The sequence below is a fragment of the Podarcis cretensis genome, assembly GCF_951804945.1.
Source record: "Podarcis cretensis genome assembly, chromosome: 1".
Classification (NCBI taxonomy): domain Eukaryota; kingdom Metazoa; phylum Chordata; class Lepidosauria; order Squamata; family Lacertidae; genus Podarcis; species Podarcis cretensis.
In genome coordinates, this window is record NC_137170.1 from 58328212 (window position 1) to 58335730 (window position 7519).

Below are 7519 nucleotides of genomic sequence, written 5' to 3' on the forward strand. Positions count from 1 at the left end.
AGTCACTTAAAGCGGCGATGCTTTTGCTCCTCTGCTCTTGAGGGGCTGCGCGGCGCGCATCGCGAGCGCGGCCAAGCCATGGTGGTTTGAAAAGGGATATCCTCATATGGGATTCATTAAGGCCTCTTTTTTTATATAGAAAAAGAAAAGAAAAAAAGAGATTTCCTCTTGTGGTGAGGAGGAGGGAAATGCGCGCGCGTTTCTGTACCCGCTTGAAAAGCCAGGCGTATTCATTGGGAGCGGAGCCTCAAGCAGCCTAATAACCGGTCTGGCAATAATCAGCAGAAGCTCTTTGAAGTCGAGAGAATGTTTTCTTTTCCCCACTATTGTACTAAGAGGAGATAAAGGAAAGAAGCAAATTGGCTGGTTCTCTTTCTTGGCTTCAGGGTGCTTTGAAAACTAGGATTTGCCATTCCAATAAGGAAGTTTTTCTTTTTCTTTTCTTTTTAATGCAGATTTGTTTAAGCCTCATTTTGCAGCTAGTACTATAGCAGGAATGTTTCCGCCTGGCCCCCAAAGCCCGGTTTCCAAGCCTGTGTTCCAGAGGACAAAGGAGATTAACTGTGGCCGAAAAGGTGGAGGAAAGGGTTAACTGGCCATTCCAACAACTCCTTCTGTCACTGAGTTCAGTGAGTTACTTCCAAGTAGCAGAGTAAGGGCTAGTGTGTAAGTCCTATTGCCCAGTTACTAGAGAGTTGTACCCACTGAACTCAGTAGATCAGCCATTGCCAACCAGTTCTGGATTACAACACCCATCACCGGCTGCACTTGCAGAGGCTGATGGGAGTTGTGGTCCAAAACATTTGGAGGTGGTCAGATTTGCAAAGGTTGCAATAGATAATACTTCTGCATGGGCTATATATATATATATATTGATCAATAAGGGCTCTAAATGTTTACATTGTTGGAGATTTGTTGCCTCAATCAGCAAGTGTGTTTCAAAGAGGTAGTTTATAGCAGAAAAGTTGTGTTGCCAATTGGGCAGATAGTATGTCCATTGACATCTGAGATGGCAGTCATGACTTCATGTTTTGCTCAACCTTTCAGCCCCTCTATAGCTAGAAAGTTAATTTCAATGGCAAACCCAGCATTATATGATCTGAGATCATAACATTTCCGTTTATGGTAGCCAGGAATGGATTCAGCTCTGACTGAATTTAGTTTGGCTCATAATTAAACGCCCAAACAGTTTGCAAAATTGCTACAGCAACTTTGCTCTGCTTCAGATTACTTGAACATGAAAACATCCCATGGCGATTGCTGGTGCGTGATTTACCCTGACGTTACAGCGGAGCCAATAGCATCAGGAAATCAAACAAAACTCAGGAAAAACAACTTGGCATCTGCACAGTGCCTCATGAAGCAGATTTGCCAGTCAGAGGTGTGACAAAATTGCACCTGCTGGAAATGCACAAGTATCAAAGATACTTGGGCAGTTGTTTAATTTGCCACTTATTATGAAATCTATGTTTGTGCCTCTTCAGCCATTGCATTTTGGGGGATATACTCCTTCCAGGGGGTTGTTAGAGGAGGGTAGTACCTCATGCTCCTTCTGGAGTGGTTTGTCCACCTTGGGTCCCCACCCTGCACTCGGCTCTCACCTGTGGCTCATAGAAGCTGTCAGCATGTGACAGCAACCACACCCTGGGAAAAGGCTTCAACTGGCCAGCTAAACCAGGAGAGGGTAGTTGATGAGTCTCAAACCCTCAGTGAGATCAGGTGGTCCCCTGCATGCAAGGACAGGCTCCAACAGATTGAGAGGATGAGACCAAGAGTGGGTCCAAGGATCAAGAAAATGGTTTCTGCATGAGCTATAGAGGGAAATGAGGGGTAAATGTTACATTAAGCAGTATGTAAGTTATAAAAATGAATGGGAGTCGCATTGGGAAGTGTTGTGACTGCCTGCTTAATGTCAGCATTAGGGTTATTGTTACTGTTGCAATTCCCTTTACAGCAGGAGTGGGGAATTCTTCTCAGCTGAAGGGTTGCATTCACTTCTGGTTAGCCTTACATGAATCTGCACACCAGTGATGGCTTAGGAAGAGGCAAAAGTGAGCCGAACAATCATTATAAATTTTATCCTTCGACAGTATGCTAGTTTCTACACACACACACACCTCTTTATCCTCCATCCATACAAGTAAGAGGCATTGCTGGAGCTCAAGGACATGTCCCAGCCAGGCAGAAACATTCAAGGAGGGTACAAAGGAGACGTGTGGCCTTGAGAGGAGTATATGGCTGGGGAGAGTCCCAAAAGCTAGATAAGAGAGGCTTGGAGGGCTGAATTTGGTCCCTGGGCCTGAGGTTGCCCACCACTTGTGTTAAAGTATAACATGGTGGGAAGAGAGCTCACAGTTTAGACATCAGAGGTGAAGCACTAGTAACTAGATGAGAGGGAGAAAACAGAATGAAGAGAAGAAGCAATGTGTTACAAAAGATAAATGTGAGCAAATAAAAAAACCCCAATTTAACTTTGTTTTTGGATGTTATTAGACTTCATTTTGGTTGGAGATGAGGACTGGGGGTTAAGGACCAAGGTAAGGTAAAGGTAAAGGGACCCCTGACCATTAGGTCCAGTTGTGACCGACTCTGGGGTTGCAGCGCTCATCTCGCTTTATTGGCCGAGGGAGCCGGTGTACAGCTTCCGGGTCATGTGGCCAGCATGACTAAGCCGCTTCTGGCGAACCAGAGCAGCGCACGGAAACGCCGTTTACCTTCCTGCCAGAGCGGTACCTATTTATCTACTTGCACTTTGGTGTGCTTTTGAACTGCTAGGTTGGCAGGAGCTGGGACCGAGCAAAGGAAGCTCATCCCGTCGTGGGGATTCGAACTGCCGACCTTCTGATCAGCAAGTCCTAGGCTCTGTGGTTTAACCCAGAGCGCCACCCGCGTCCCTTCTAAGGACCAAGGAATGATCCGTAAACATCCAATCCTTTTGAGTGTGAGTTAAGGAGTTAGTTAGTGATCTGGTCTAGAAGAAGAACATTGTGATTTTAATTGGGCTATTAAAAGCTTTTTGTGGGTATTTATCTTGATCTTTTATACATTGCTGCCTTTTATCTTCCATAGCTCAAGGGCCAGTTCAACAATTACTATCATAGCTTGTGAAAAATAGCTTTTGCAGTTCTACCCATTGGCTATTACAGACAGCTTCCTTATCATATGAACACATTCTCCCAGAATATATTGGGGATGGCAGGTCATAAACCAAGGCTCTTTGAAGCCCAAAAATTGTCTGCATTGTCACCAAGCTCCCTTCTATCATCCTGTTATGCCTTACGCTCTCCAGATGTTCTTGGTCTGCATTTCCCATCATCCCTCACCATTGGCAATGCTAACTGAGGCTAATGCAGACTGGAGTCCATCAACATCTATAGAATCACAGGTTCTCCATCCTTTACAGAGACAGATGACAGGAAGTTGTAATTATGAAGGGTCCATCATAAAAGCTCTTGGAGAAACATGGTGGAATAAGCCCATTCTCTTCTTCCATCCTTTAGTAAGGTTAAGCACCTAGAAGTGCACGCAGAAAGATACTGCTTCTTCCTGGTACAGACCCTAACAACTGGTTACTACTACTGGTCTCAATGGACCAGTTATGGTGAAGGAAGCACCATTCATCTCCAAACTTAAGTTGCCACTTGACTGCATGTTAAATTGCAGTAGCCCACCAGCTCTCATCCCTGTTTGCCTACTGTGGAAGCTTGGAAAACATGGTTCATCATGACAAGCAGTCTGCAAGTAAAATAAAGCCTAAAAGAACCCCATATGGCCATTTTCATACCCTTTCCCCTCTTGCCATGATTATCTAACACTCCACAGAAATATCTTCCCAGCCGTATCTGCGCTGCAGGCGCTGCGGGACTGAGCCTTCATAAAAGGTTTACAAGATGCTTCCCCTCTTGGGTGTTAGTGCAGGCCTCTGCCATTCCTGAGGAGTCCTCTGTTTGAACTCTTAAGCTGACAGATGTTTTTGTGGTACCTAAATGTTTTAAAATATGTTGTCTGTATTGCCGGAAATAACATGTTTTGAAGTGAACAAAAGAGGATAACAGATTTCTCGGGGTATGGTTGCCAGATGAAAATACTAAAAAAGGAAGAAGCAACAGGCACTAACTGCTGCAGCATTTGCTCAATGGAGCTACAGTGTTCTGAAATGCAGGAGGCCCATTGTGTTTTCCTAAGGCTATGATGTTCTAAAATAACAAGTGTCTTTTCAAATGTGGTGCATTTGCAGTTGTTTGTGAGAAATGAGTAGGGTTTTTGCATGGCAGCTCCATCTACATTTAAACTTAGATTTCTGCCTCAAAACCTAATGGCACAGCCAAGAGCCATTTTCATTGGTTTGCAACTTTACCTCTCTTTCTTTTTAATGTTCCTTTCACCATTGCACACAGGCCCAGTTTGTACATAATGCTAATCCAAACCATGACTTAGTGTGAGCTTGCAGCCTCCTGTAGAGGATGCTGGGAGCTAAGCCTTGGTTTGAACCCCAGACACTGGTTTCTGTCAATCGGCAAAACATGAGCTCTAGCCAAGGTTTGTTTTTGGGTTATAGCTCATGGTTTGCCTTGTGAGCACTGGGAGAAGACCTCAAGGGTGCTATTTTGCACATGGATGCTACCTTAGTAATCCTTGATCTAGATTTTAGATTTAGATTTTACAAGCTGCTCAGAACAAAACTTGGTTTTACTGTGGTTTGTAATGCTGTGTGAAACTGTTAGAGGTACATAAGCCATTTTAAGTTTTTTTAACTGTACTTTTAAAAATATACATTTCTTAAAATATATATTCATGCAACAGAAGGCAGTGGGAGGGAAGAACCCAAAAATGCATCAAAGAGTAGGAGTTGAACTTTTTCCCTGTACTACCTTTGAATATACATGGCAGTACATGTAGGCATATTTTGATATTTCCCAAACACCATCCATTTAAACACCTAGTCCAGAGTATGCAAACACACATGCTGTTGCCACTGGTCAAAACACAAATGATAGTGTACACTGTAGACACATCAGACAAGACAGAAAATAGGAAGAGAACATGATACATTTTACTATTTTTTTACTTATTCTTCCTGTAGACCATACTGCAGTCGGTTAGGATTTAATGCTTCAGAATAAGAAACAACACACAATGTAATGTATAATTGTAAGACAAAAAATAAATAAATAGTAGAGCTGGGTACAGGTACTAGGTTTTTTTTTTACCTGCATCTCACTTTTTCTTCTAGGAGCTTAAGGTGGTCCTCATTTTATCTTCACCACAATTCTGTGATGTAGTTTAGACTGAGTCAGGGAGTGGTCCAAGGGCACCCAGGGAGCTTCATGGCTGAGTGGGGATTTCGAATCTGAGTCTCCCATGTCCTGGCTTAACACTTTAATCTTGGTGTATACAAATCCTGTTTTGTGTATTGAGCACAGAGGGGTCTGGAATGCAGCAGAAATCTCTTACATTTTCATGTACTGTGCAAATGGCTAAAATTGTACTCTCAGGGTATGGAGGTGGGGAGCCAGGAGCACTGATTTGTATACAATGGTACCTTGGAAGCCGAACCCGTTCAACTTCCAAAACATTCAGAAATCAAGGTGTGGCTTCCGATTGGCTGCAGGAAGCTCCTGTGGCCAATCGGAAGCCGTGCCAGACGTTCGGGTTCCAAAAGAACGTTTGTAAACCGGAACACTTACTTCCAGGTTTGCAGCATTCAGGAGCCAAAACGTTTGACTTGCAAGTCGTTTGTTAACCAAGGTACGACTGTGCTGTAACAAAGCAGCATGCATGAATAAAATAGTGATGATAGAAGGATGCATTGCACACCATACATTTTAAGCACACATGCCTGACAAAGGATCCAGGGAACTGTAGCCTGCTAAGGGTGCTGCGAATTGTAGCTCTGTGAGGGGTAAACTGCAGTTTTCAGGATTCATGTGTGCTTTAAATGTGCTCTAAATGTATGACCACAGAATCATAGAATTGTAGAGTTGGAAGGGACCCCAAGGATGATTTAGTCCAACCCCCTACAATGCAGGAATCTCAGCCAAAGCATCCATGACAGATGGCCGTCGAACATCTGCATAAGAACCTCTGAGTGGGGAGTTCACAACCTCCTGACTCTCTGCAGTGAAATGATCCTACTCCAAATCTGGGCACGTCAAAAGCAATCAGCCATGCAGTTTCTATACTTGAATGTCTTTGGGGAAATTATGAAATAAGCTATAGGTTCTAGGACAAGATTCTGATACCGAAAATTTCCCTTAACTGATATATTATGGAGAAGAAGTGGCAGGTTTTTTAATTTTTGAAACTATTTTCATTGGGCTTTTGCATATAGACTTAAATGCTTTCCCTGAAAATAATGGTTGGCTAATTTTACTCATAGCATCACTAAGCTATTTACCTGCTTCCACAAAATAGATTTACTTACTCTCTTCTGCAGAGAATCTTTTAGTACGTTAAGTGAGCTATCCTTTTTATTCAAAAATGACTACAATTTCCAGTTTGTTGGATTAATCACAAAGCTATTTGCATTCCTTGCCACAGTAATGAAAAGAGTAAATTCCAGAAAGGGAGTGGGGAATCATATTTTTAATATTGAGACTGTAAAGCAGATAACTTTTTCATGCAATACAAGCCGTGAGAGTTTATGGCCAGTTTCATTTTAGCAGGCAGTCCCCGAAGATCACCTTATCTGATTTCCTGCTGTTCCCATATTAACTGATATCTTATCTTATTAGAGTGCATGGCAGCAAAATGTAATGTCCTCTTGTTGAATAAATCCATTTCTGAAATGTTATGAATGAAAGAGTCACAGCTGTCGCTAATGTTTCATGTCTGTGGATGAACATAACCTGCCAGAGTTGCCAGAGAAAGGGTTTGATTTAACTCCTAAATATTCCATCCTGCTACCTGAGAATATTCTAAATAAGTTATTATGTGGGCTAAGCTGACTTATTCACATGTCCGTATTGCTGCTTTTATGCACAGTCACAAAGACAAAAAAGAATAAGGACAGAGCCATTTAACAACTCCCGAAGCTATGTTGTCATTTGGGATGAAACTATTCCTTAATCATCATTTTCTCTAATTATTGTTGCACATTGCTTCATTGTAAACAGTATCATCTAACTAGAACACAATGACATCTACCCATATTTAGAAATCCTTACTATTTATCCAAGTTGATTTCACGTAAATGGAACATTGTTCTTATATATTGTTGTCACATGCCTTCTAATGCATCTGCCCCTTGTTGTAACACACATTATGTGAACATCTGAGAATAAAAATATACTTTCCAGGAATTATTGGTAAAAATGTGATGATGCTCAGCAAAGGCATGGTAGGTTCCTTTTCAGGGTTCAAACTTTCAGATATGGAACATTTTCTGAAGAACCCCTGTCGAAGAAGGAACCCCTGAAATCCCCAAGCAGGTTTATTTGGCCCCACAAACAGAAACCCACACAAGGACTTCTGCTACCACTACTCCCCCCCCCTAAATTGGCTTTGTGGGGGTCAGGAG

At 42.5% G+C, this 7519-nt stretch overlaps 1 long non-coding RNA gene across 1 annotated transcript; it reads left to right on the top strand.

Moving 5' to 3' along the window:
- The first annotated feature begins 105 nt into the window (after positions 1–105).
- Positions 106–7301, top strand: LOC307202785. Its single transcript, XR_013832999.1, has 2 exons — positions 106–2537; positions 2910–7301. It is a non-coding gene; the product is annotated as an uncharacterized lncRNA (long non-coding RNA).
- Positions 7302–7519: the final 218 nt, after the last annotated feature.